Consider the following 11,290-nt stretch of genomic DNA (forward strand, 5'->3'; position numbering starts at 1 on the left):
AATAAAATATTTTCTATTACTATTCATTTTTATCAAGAATTCCCATTTCTATTATTACATTTCTATTATTATATATGGTTTTTTTCTATATATCTATATAATTGAATTGAAATTATCATTCTATCGAATATTTTGATTTACTTTTTTCTTAAAAAAGTAAGTTCCTATTAATAAAAAATTATATTTATCTATATAGAGATACAGATAGATATTCTATATTATTAAATACTAGACGACGTATAAATAGATTTATAGTATTTCATTTGAATATTCTATTCATATCATATTAATATGAATAGAATATTCAAATGAAATTCAAATTTTTATAGTTCATTTTTTCTATTTTATTTCTTTTAGTTTCACAATGTACCACCATATAAGTATAAGATATAAGATTTTTCCAATAGAAGAAGTTTACTCCCCCTTAGAATGTAATGTGTTATAGTTTTCTTTTTTTTTTTTAGGAACTGATCTATTCCCTTTATGGCTGACAATCCGAAAGAATTCTGAGGGAGGGGTCATTTCATTTTTAATCTAGAATAAAAAGAACTTCAAGAAATGAGAGAATTAAGAATACCCACTAGAAACACTAATCCAATCCATAATGATGTACCGGAAAATAGAACATTTTTGTTATTTGACCAACCTTCAGGAGAAGCAAATACAACAGGTACACTAATCAATAAAATAAATGAAATAGCAATTAATGCAAAAACAGCTAATTGGAAAGCAATAGTCATGTTTCTAATCCTCCAATTTACCAACAAAAGAACTTTACCATTTGATCCCTCAACCCCTGGATGCCTTTCTTAATATTCATTGAAAAAAAAATTTGTAAATGGAAAAACGCAGAAGGGTTTTATCATGAATTCATTGATTTTGTTTATTATCAACCCTTTTGAGGCTTGGATCGAGGATAGTTTTTTTACTTCACAAAAAGGCATGCTGGATTTTGTACCTATATACATACCGATAGAAAACTAAACCAATAAATTCACATTGAATATCTTTCCTATGGGTCGATAAAAGGGTATCAATTCAAATACTCATGGTCTACTCAGTGGAATAAAGATAAAAAAATATATATATTAGCTTTTGGAGAGATGGCTGAGTGGTTGATAGCCCCGGTCTTGAAAACCGGTATAGTTTGAAACAAAGAATTATCGAGGGTTCGAATCCCTCTCTCTCCTTTTTCTCGATGAATAGATTTGTTTATTTTCTTAGTTTCTATCGAATCTTTTTTTCGGACTGGGCTATATATCCTCAACATCCCGAAAAAAAGATTCGATAGAAACTAAGAAAATAGGAAAATAAATTCTTCTTTACGACTCGCTCTACTCAACCAAATATTTATAGTAAAAAAAAGGGATTTCTACTTCATTGGATCTCACGTCTCAATTAAGAGGAGTCATGGAAAGAACAGGTTCAAAATCGCGATCAATTCCTTTTTCAAATCCTGCGGCAGCTGCGCGAGCTCTTCCCGCGTGCCATAAATGGCCTACAAATAGAAAGAATCCTAGAACAAAATGAGAAGTAGCTAACCAACTTCTAGGAGAAACATAATTGACTGCATTAATCTCTGTAGCTACGCCACCCACGGAATTTAATGAACCTAAAGGAGCATGAGTCATATATTCCGCAGAACGACGTTCTTGCCAAGGCTGTATATCTTTTTTCAGTCTACTCAAGTCTAAACCATTAGGACCCCTTAGAGGTTCTAACCAAGGAGCACGCAAATCCCAAAAACGCATAGTTTCTCCGCCAAAAATAACTTCTCCAGTCGGGGAACGCATTAGATATTTACCTAAACCTGTAGGTCCTTGAGCAGATCCTACATTAGCCCCAAGACGTTGGTCTCTAACTAGAAAAGTAAATGCTTGAGCTTGAGAAGCTTCTGGACCAGTGGGCCCATAAAACTCACTAGGATAAGCGGTATTATTAAACCAGACAAAGCAACAAGCAATAAAACCAAAAACAGATAAAGCACCTAAACTATAAGATAAGTAAGCTTCTCCAGACCATACAAGTGCACGCCGAGCCCATGCAAAGGGTTTGGTTAAGATATGCCAGATTCCACCAAGTATACAAATGGAACCCAACCATACATGCCCTCCAATAATATCTTCCAAATCGTCCACACTAACAATCCACCCTTCGCCCCCAAAAGGCGATTTTAATAAATATCCAAATAGAATACTTGGACTAAGGGTCAAATTGGTTATTTTTCTTACATCTCCCCCCCCGGAGCCCATGTATCATATATACCTCCAAAATAAAGAGCCTTGAATACTAGAAGAAAAGCACCTATACCTAACAAGATTAAGTGAATACCCAAAATTGTAGTCATTTTATTTCTATCTTTCCATACATAACCGAAGAACGGAAAAGATTCTTCAAGAGTCTCAGGTCCCAGAAGTGCATGATAAATACCGCCAAAGCCCAATACTGCAGAGGAAATTAAGTGAAGTACTCCAGACACAAAGTATGGAAAAGTGTCTATAACTTCCCCCCCAGGACCTACTCCCCAACCTAGAGTAGCTAGGTGGGGAAGCAAAATTAAACCTTGTTCATACATGGGCTTCTCGGGTACGAAATGAGCCACTTCAAAAAGGTTCATTGCTCCGGCCCAGAATACTATTAATCCAGCATGGGCTACATGGGCCCCTAATAGTTTACCAGATAAATTGATAAGTCGGGCATTCCCGGCCCACCAAGCGAAACCGGTAGTTTCCTGGTCACGACCAGTTAAAGCTAAAGTTCCATTAAAGAGCGTTTCCACGTGGTAGAACCTCCTCAGGGAATATAAGGTTTTCATGAGGCTGATCTTGAGCTGCCATCCACGCACGAATACCTTCGTTTAAGAGAATATTTTTTGTGTAGAAAGTCTCAAATTCAGGATCTTCCGCTGCGCGGATTTCTTGAGAAACGAAGTCATAAGCACGTAGGTTCAGGGCCAAACCGACTACCCCAAGAGCACTCATCCATAAACCAGTTACTGGTACAAATAACATAAAGAAATGTAACCAACGTTTATTGGAAAAAGCAACCCCAAAGATTTGGGACCAAAAGCGATTAGCAGTAACCATTGAATAAGTTTCTTCAGCTTGGGTTGGGTTAAAAGCACGGAATGTATTTGCGCCATCACCATCTTCAAATAAAGTATTTTCTACGGTTGCACCATGAATAGCGCATAGTAGTGCAGCGCCCAATACACCAGCAACTCCCATCATATGAAATGGGTTTAATGTCCAATTATGAAATCCTTGGAAAAAGAGGATGAATCGAAATATAGCTGCTACACCAAAACTTGGAGCAAAGAACCAACCAGACTGACCCAGTGGATAAATAAGGAATACAGAAACAAAAACAGCAATTGGACCTGAGAATGCGATTGCATTATAAGGTCGCAATTGAACAGATCGAGCAAGTTCAAATTGACGTAACATGAAACCTATTAATCCGAAAGCACCGTGGAGAGCAACAAAAGTCCACAGACCGCCTAACTGACACCAACGGGTAAAATCTCCCTGTGCTTCAGGACCCCACAGTAACAACAAAGAGTGTGCTAAACTATTAGCGGGAGTGGAAACTGCAGCGGTTAAGAAGTTGCAGCCTTCTAAATAAGAACTTGCCAAGCCGTGAGTATACCATGAAGTTACAAAGGTCGTACCTGTAAACCAACCCCCCAAGGCGAAATAGGCGCAAGGAAAGAGTAATAGACCGGACCAACCCACAAAAACGAAACGGTCCCTCCGCAACCAGTCATCCATAATATCAAATAAATCATTTTCATCTTTGGTAAATTTACCAAGAGCTATAGTCATAGCGATCCTCCTATTCAACTACTTCAACCATTTCCCAACACCTCATAGAGCATTTTCAGAGATGGGACGGACCTTGATCATTTATCTCTATTCATTTCTCTCTCTATATATATATAGAATATATAAGTATACTTTCCCTTGTTTTCTAATCGGTTTCGAATAAAAAATCATTTATGGGTCTATTGATATCTAGGGCAAATCCATGAACTCGATGTGGTTATTCCTTATCTATTCTTAAAAATCTTCCAAGTCATCAATCATAAAATCTGCTATGACTCCAAAATCCGATAGAAATTTTTTTTTCAGAACTGTTCAAGAAACAAATGATCCCCTGTTTCACTTCTTATACCTAGCGGATCTTCAGACATATTTCTCTCCTTTCATCAAAGAAACTTATTCTTGAAGTTTGGTTGTGAATTGACTTCTATTTTGTCTAGGAAACTACTGTAGGATCATAGGTTTTCTAAATTTCTATTTCATTTACAGTTTTTTCTTTAGTATTTCATTTTTTTTTATAAATACTATAATAAAAAGAAAAAACTGTAAATGAAAGTTTTTGTCTCATATATATGAATTGCTGGAAAAATATCGTACACATCGATATGAAAAGAAACTATTTGATATGTGAAGACATAATTTAATGTATTTTTCTATTATTTCTATAAGATTCTATCTAATCTTATAGAAATAATAGAAATTTATGGAAAAAAATATGTTTCATTTTAATTTTAAAAAAACTTGTTTGGTGGAACTTGAAATTCGTATTAAGGCCCTTCTGAGTAAAGAAAAGGCATAACCTTTTTTCTTAGTTCAGAAACAAGAAGATTTCATTGGAAATATTCAGAGATTCTTAGGGAGTCTAAACGAAAAAAGTCTTAAAAAGAAAAAAAATTGTTCGAATTGAATCTTTATCAAATTTGAATATCAGAATAGTAGATATAAATATAATTCAACGGGTTAGGTCCACTTACTTTTTTTTATTTTTCCATTATTGAATTTTACACTTTTTCTTTTTTATTACAAATAGAAACTTTTTCAAAATATCAAGAATCTTTTTATTCTTCCTTCAAATAGAAAGACTATTGCTTTTGAAAAAAAAGTAAAAAGCCCCTTATCGGATTTGAACCGATGACTTACGCCTTACCATGGCGTTACTCTACCACTGAGTTAAAAGGGCCCTTTTTCTTTCTTTCAATTTCTAAATAAGGAACTAGCATGACTAGTACATATATTTGTTACTGTGTATACTTATTCTATAAATTTATATAAATTATTTCTATAAATTTATATAAATTATATAAATTAAATGATATAAATGGGATTAGAATACATGTACATCAATATCTATTATTTGTATAATGACTCATCAAAGAACAAAAAATTGGATTTACCTAGTGAATAGAATATAGTTAAAAAAAAGAATTGATTAAGATTGGATTTGATCCATATCAAATATATTATTTCAAAATGGATTCTTGAAGTCATTCTAATCATAACACTAAATTCTTTTTATTGATACATAAATGTACTCACAAAATAAAATATTTCATCGAAACATTGATAAAATCGAATCATTGATAAAATGGATTCAATATGTTCTGTCCCTAAACCAAATTTTTATTTTTTTATTGAAAAATTCTATTTTCCAAAGTTTTTTTTCTTAGTATTAGATATAAATCTACCTATCGAATCTTAGTATTAGTAATAAATGATAGAAATGAAGTTTTAACCTCTCGTCCTTTGCAACAAACGAATCATTCCTGTGAAGAATTTTCTCTTTATTGGAACATTACTTCTTTTTTTTTCTTATTATGACTGGAATAAAAAAATTTAGAAATATAAATGATTAATAAAAATTTCTATGGAATTATGAAAGAACGAAAAATATTTTTTTTTATCGAATCATATCATTATATTGACAATTGCAAAAAACTGTTCATACTATGAACGTAGTATAATGGCGGTCGGGCAAGTATGCCCCCATCGTCTAGTGGTTCAGGACATCTCTCTTTCAAGGAGGCAGCGGGGATTCGACTTCCCCTGGGGGTAGGGTGTTACGAAAGGAAGTTGATCAAAAATTTTCAATAAAAACTGAAATGTATTCTTCCTATTGTGCTGGGTCGATGCCCGAGCGGTTAATGGGGACGGACTGTAAATTCGTTGGCAATATGTCTACGCTGGTTCAAATCCAGCTCGGCCCAAGAATTTGCCGATCCACTATGAAATTCTATAACCCATTTATAGTTCTCTGGAAATGACTGATGTGCTATGATACGGAAGAATCAAAATATTAAACATATCTAAGGTTATTTCTTTTTTTTCTGTATTCCATATTTCTTTCCACAAATTCAAAATCTTGTTAATAATCGGTATTCATGTCAAGATCTGTAAGTAGAAAATATAAGGAAAAATTGAAAAAAAAATATTTTTTTTTCATTGATTCAATTTTCAATCGATTTGTTAATAGAATAAGAATAAGAAACGGATTACGAGTAATTTGTGTCGATCTCACTAAAGTGGATATCGATATACATATCAATATATAAAAAAATGCGCTTTTTTCATTTACAACAAAAAGGTTCGAATCCGAAATAGAAAAAGAAAAGGTTTGACAGAAACGGTCCGTAAAAATATTTATACAGTACACCCCTTTCCCTGGGATTGTAGTTCAATTGGTCAGAGCACCGCCCTGTCAAGGCGGAAGCTGCGGGTTCGAGCCCCGTCAATCCCGTTGGATATAAATCCAAAAAAATAAAAAAGAAATTCCTTTTTTGTGTATTTGTAGGGAATCAAATTGATAAACAAAATTTTATTTGGGGCCCCCCCTGCTTTTTCATTTGTTTCGCCGAAAAAGGAAGGAAAGGGATTTTGGACTTTCATCAAGAATAAATGTTTTTTTGTTTTATTTAGTATGGATAAAAGATCTTCCTATGTTATACTATTTCATGAGTTGATTTGATAGCTCAGATTTTGTGATTCATGATATTGATCCGATTTGATATCATTGAAATCCAATTTATACCATTGTTGAAAGATTGAACATTTCTATGGGATTAAATCCCGAATTTTTTTTTTAGAAATTTAAGAGAAATAGAACATAATAAAGATTATGGAAGTAAATATTCTCGCATTTATTGCTACTGCACTGTTTATTCTAGTTCCTACTGCTTTTTTACTTATAATTTATGTAAAAACGGTAAGTAAAAGTGACTAATTTCCCTGAAATATGATTTCTTCATTTTTATGAATGATTTAAAAAAATGATCGTACAATCAGCGTAATCCAGATAGTAGAAATCAATTTGATTTCTACTATCTGAGAATTGCGTCCAATTTTTTTTTTCAGATTCTTTTTACAAACAATTCCGGTATCTTAGGAAAAAAAGGGGGTAAAAAAACAGGAATGGTTATTACACGGTCCGCCATTTTCCATATATATATATATATCTATATAACCAGGTTAAGCGTCAGTTCATCGAAATAGAAATTTTAAGAAAAATTTGATTGGAATAGGAATCCATTTCTTCTTCTTTTTGATTCCCTTGTTTTTCTCAAAATAGGAATATGGGAATAATGAAAATATTTGTTTGATTGAAAGAGTATTTTCAATTCCTATAAGATACATAGAATACATTACACTACTAAAATATAATAGAATCAAGATAGATTTTCTATTTGAACTCAATTAATTAGTATTAGTTTAAATGAAATATTTTCATTCAATAGTTTCGAAATTCAAAAATTCAGGTAGAAATCAACAAGGTTACTTGGATCCCTTAACTCAATTTTTAGTATCCCTATAGCCCACTTCTTCCCCATACTACGAGGGAAAGGGAAAATGAAAAAACTACCATTAAAGCAGCCCAAGCAATACTTACTATATCCATGTAAATTTTGTCTCCTATCTCTATAAATATGAAGGAACTATTTCATTATTTTTTCAAATTTTTTATTCTATTCTTTTTTTTGTATTATTCGCTAAAAATACTATACTATAATAGTGGAATTGCTATTACAGAGTCAAAAAAGGATTCTGGGCTAACATCATTCACGAAAAACAAGAATTCATTCTATTTATTAGTTATTAGAACATCTAAAAAGTTTTTTTGATTATTTTTAGTAAAATCATAAAACATTAAACATAAAAAAATTATAGGAAGTTATAAGTCAATGAATGTTACTACCAGGTGGGAATATTAAGATTTCTCTTTTATCATTTCCTTAAGGATTTCATAAAAAAGAATCAAGACAGATTCATTTGCATACTTATACTCTTCTTTCTATTTGAAATAGTCCCTTAAATGTCTCCCAATTCGTTCTCTAAAATAATTAAAAAAACTTTTTTTCTTTTCTATTCGATTTTAGAATCAAAACTTTTTAATTTTATTAGAATATAGAATATGAAAATCTAAAGAATACTTTTTTTGAATATTACGAAAGCGAATTAGCTAAATTAAAGCTATTAAATAGAATTGATCTAAATAAATAATATTGATAAAATGTGGAAGCACTCATAAACTTTAAATTAGTCTGTATAGAAGGTTTTTCTTCTGCCTTTTCTCTACCTAAAAATGGACTTTCCTATCCGACTTATTCTTAATCCAATCTAATAAAAGACCCAGTCAGGAGACAGACACTACAATAGTTGTGTAGTGAACGAACTATCATTTCTAAATTTATGGATTCCTTTTCACTACTAGAATCTTTCCTTGAATTCGAGACAAAAATATTTACAACATTTTTTAAGCTACTGATGCTTATAATTTCGAATCAAACGCAATTCTCAAGACTCCTTTTCCCTCGCTTGCTTCTGTTGGAAAAAAAGTTTTCTAAAAAAACGTAATATAATCTTTCATTTACAGTTTCTTATCGATCAGGCGACACCCGGATTTGAACTGGGGAAAAAGGATTTGCAGTCCCCCGCCTTACCACTCGGCCATGCCGCCAATAAAAATATAGATATGAAGTTTTTGAGAATACTCCCCCCTTTTCTTTCTATTGAAAAATTGAAAAACAATCTTGAGACAAATCGCAACCGTTAACTATTCTTTTATGAATTATTCTTGAATATTTGAATAGAAATTTTTTTTTCTTAATGAGATCAGAAAATAAAAATTGATACATAACCAATCAATATTGCTTTTTTTTTAACTTTGTTCATTCTAATTATAACAGCAACTTTCAATATATGTAAACCCTAGAATATCAATTTGATCTGTTACACAGATATTATCTAATCGAGTATCTTATCCATATCTATATAGATATAGAATACCAATACTATACGGTATTTTCAAGAAATTATCGTGCTTATTCTTTTTTTACAATTTTCAATAGAAAATTTGTAAAAATTCACACAACATGTTATGTGTTTGTTATCCTGAACAAATATGACTGCAATAAAGTTAGAGACAGATCTATAGCTGCAGTTAAATATATGCATGTTTCAAAAATACAAGCCTTATTACATTACACATAACATACTCTAATCATATTCTCCCCAATTCTCTCCAAAATACTTCACTTCAAAATATATCTTTTCTTGACAATTTCGAATGGATTTTTTTTGTATCCAATTGAATTTGAATATGTAATATCATAATAATGATAGAAATGAAATGCATTTTTTTAGATTCCTAAAAAAAAGATTGAAATGCCCGTAGAAATTTCCAATCCTTTTTTAGATTAGACTTTCGATTCTATCTGTTTGTTTTGTTGCAAATTCCTTCGAAGTTGAGTATCAAATTCTAATATTTCTTTCTCTTTTCATAATAGGTATTTCATACACTAAGAAATATTTGATACACGGGATTAGGTAAGATTTCATGTAATTCAGTATAAAGAATAGAAATTCCAATATTGCTAAATGGATTCATGTGATTTGATGAAGCATGACAGCAAATCGTGGAATATTTTTCGATAAAATTCACGGGGAAATTGAAAATGCTTGGGAGTGAAAATGAAGAAATGTCTACACTACCTGGATTGAATCAGATACAATTTGAAGGGTTTTGTAGGTTCATTGATCGGGGCTTAACAGAAGGGCTTTTTAAGTTTCCAAAAATTGAGGATACAGATCAAGAAATTGAATTTCAATTATTTGCCGAAACATATCAATTATTAGAACCCTTGATAAACGAAAAAGATGCTGTATATGAATCACTTACATATTCTGCTGAATTATATATATCCGCGGGATTAATTTGGAAAAGTAGTAGAGATATACAAAAACAAACTATTTTTGTTGGAAATATTCCTCTAATGAATTCTCTGGGAACTTCTATAGTAAATGGAATATACAGAATAGTAATCAATCAAATATTGCAAAGTCCTGGTATCTATTACCGTTCAGAATTGGACCCTAACGGAATTCCGGTCTATACTGGCACTATAATATCAGACTGGGGGGGTAGATTAGAATTAGAGATTGATAAAAAAGCAAGGATATGGGCTCGTGTGAGTAGGAAACAGAAAATATCTATTCTAGTTCTATCATCAGCTATGGGTTCGAATTTAAGCGAAATTCTAGAAAATGTTTGTTATCCTGAAATTTTCGTGTCTTTCCTAAATGATAAGGATAAAAAAAAATTGGGTCAAAAGAAAATGCCATTTTGGAGTTTTATCGACAATTTGCTTGTGTTGGCGGAGATCCGGTATTTTCTGAATCTTTATGGAAAGAATTACAAAAAAAATTTTTTCAACAAAGATGTGAATTAGGAAAAATTGGTCGACGAAATATCAACCAAAAGCTTAATCTTGATATACCCCAGAACAATACATTTTTGTTACCGCGAGATATATTGACAGCTGCGGATCATTTGATTGGCATGAAATTTGGAATGGCTCTACTTGACGATATAAATCATTTGAAAAATAAACGTATTCGTTCTGTAGCAGATCTATTACAAGATCAATTTGGATTGGCCCTGGTTCGTTTAGAAAATATGGTTAGAGGAACTATATGTGGAGCAATTAGACATAAATTGATACCGACTCCTCAGAATTTGGTGACTTCAACTCCATTAACAACGACTTATGAATCTTTTTTGGATTACACCCATTATCTCAAGTTTTGGATCAAACTAATCCATTGACGGAAATAGTTCATGGGAGAAAATTGAGTTATTTGGGCCCTGGAGGATTGACGGGGCGAACTGCGAGTTTTCGGATACGAGATATCCACCCTAGTCACTATGGACGCATTTGTCCAATTGACACGTCTGAAGGAATCAATGTTGGACTTATTGGATCTCTAGCAATTCATGCGAGGATTGGTATTTGGGGGGCCATAGAAAGTCCATTTTTTGAAATATCCGAAAGATCAAAAAGAATACGCATGCTTTATTTATCACCAAATATAGATGAATACTATAGGGTAGCAACAGGAAATTCTTTAGCACTTACTCGAGATATTCAGGAGGAACAGATTGTTCCAGCCCGATATCGTCAAGAATTTCTTACGATTGC

General features: G+C 32.2%; 3 non-coding genes across 3 annotated transcripts; 1 reads left to right on the top strand and 2 right to left on the bottom strand.

The window, feature by feature from the left end:
• Positions 1 to 4,929: 4,929 nt before the first annotated feature.
• On the bottom strand, positions 4,930 to 5,001 carry TRNAT-GGU. Its single transcript has one exon. It is a non-coding gene; the product is annotated as a tRNA-Thr (tRNA).
• A 1,480-nt stretch (positions 5,002 to 6,481) lies between these two features.
• Positions 6,482 to 6,555, top strand: TRNAD-GUC. The gene has a single exon. It is a non-coding gene; the product is annotated as a tRNA-Asp (tRNA).
• Positions 6,556 to 8,698: 2,143 nt separating this feature from the next.
• TRNAC-GCA lies at positions 8,699 to 8,769 on the bottom strand. Its single transcript has one exon. It is a non-coding gene; the product is annotated as a tRNA-Cys (tRNA).
• Positions 8,770 to 11,290: the final 2,521 nt, after the last annotated feature.

Source organism: Vigna unguiculata, unplaced genomic scaffold (assembly GCF_004118075.2).
Source record: "Vigna unguiculata cultivar IT97K-499-35 unplaced genomic scaffold, ASM411807v1 contig_3, whole genome shotgun sequence".
Classification (NCBI taxonomy): domain Eukaryota; kingdom Viridiplantae; phylum Streptophyta; class Magnoliopsida; order Fabales; family Fabaceae; genus Vigna; species Vigna unguiculata.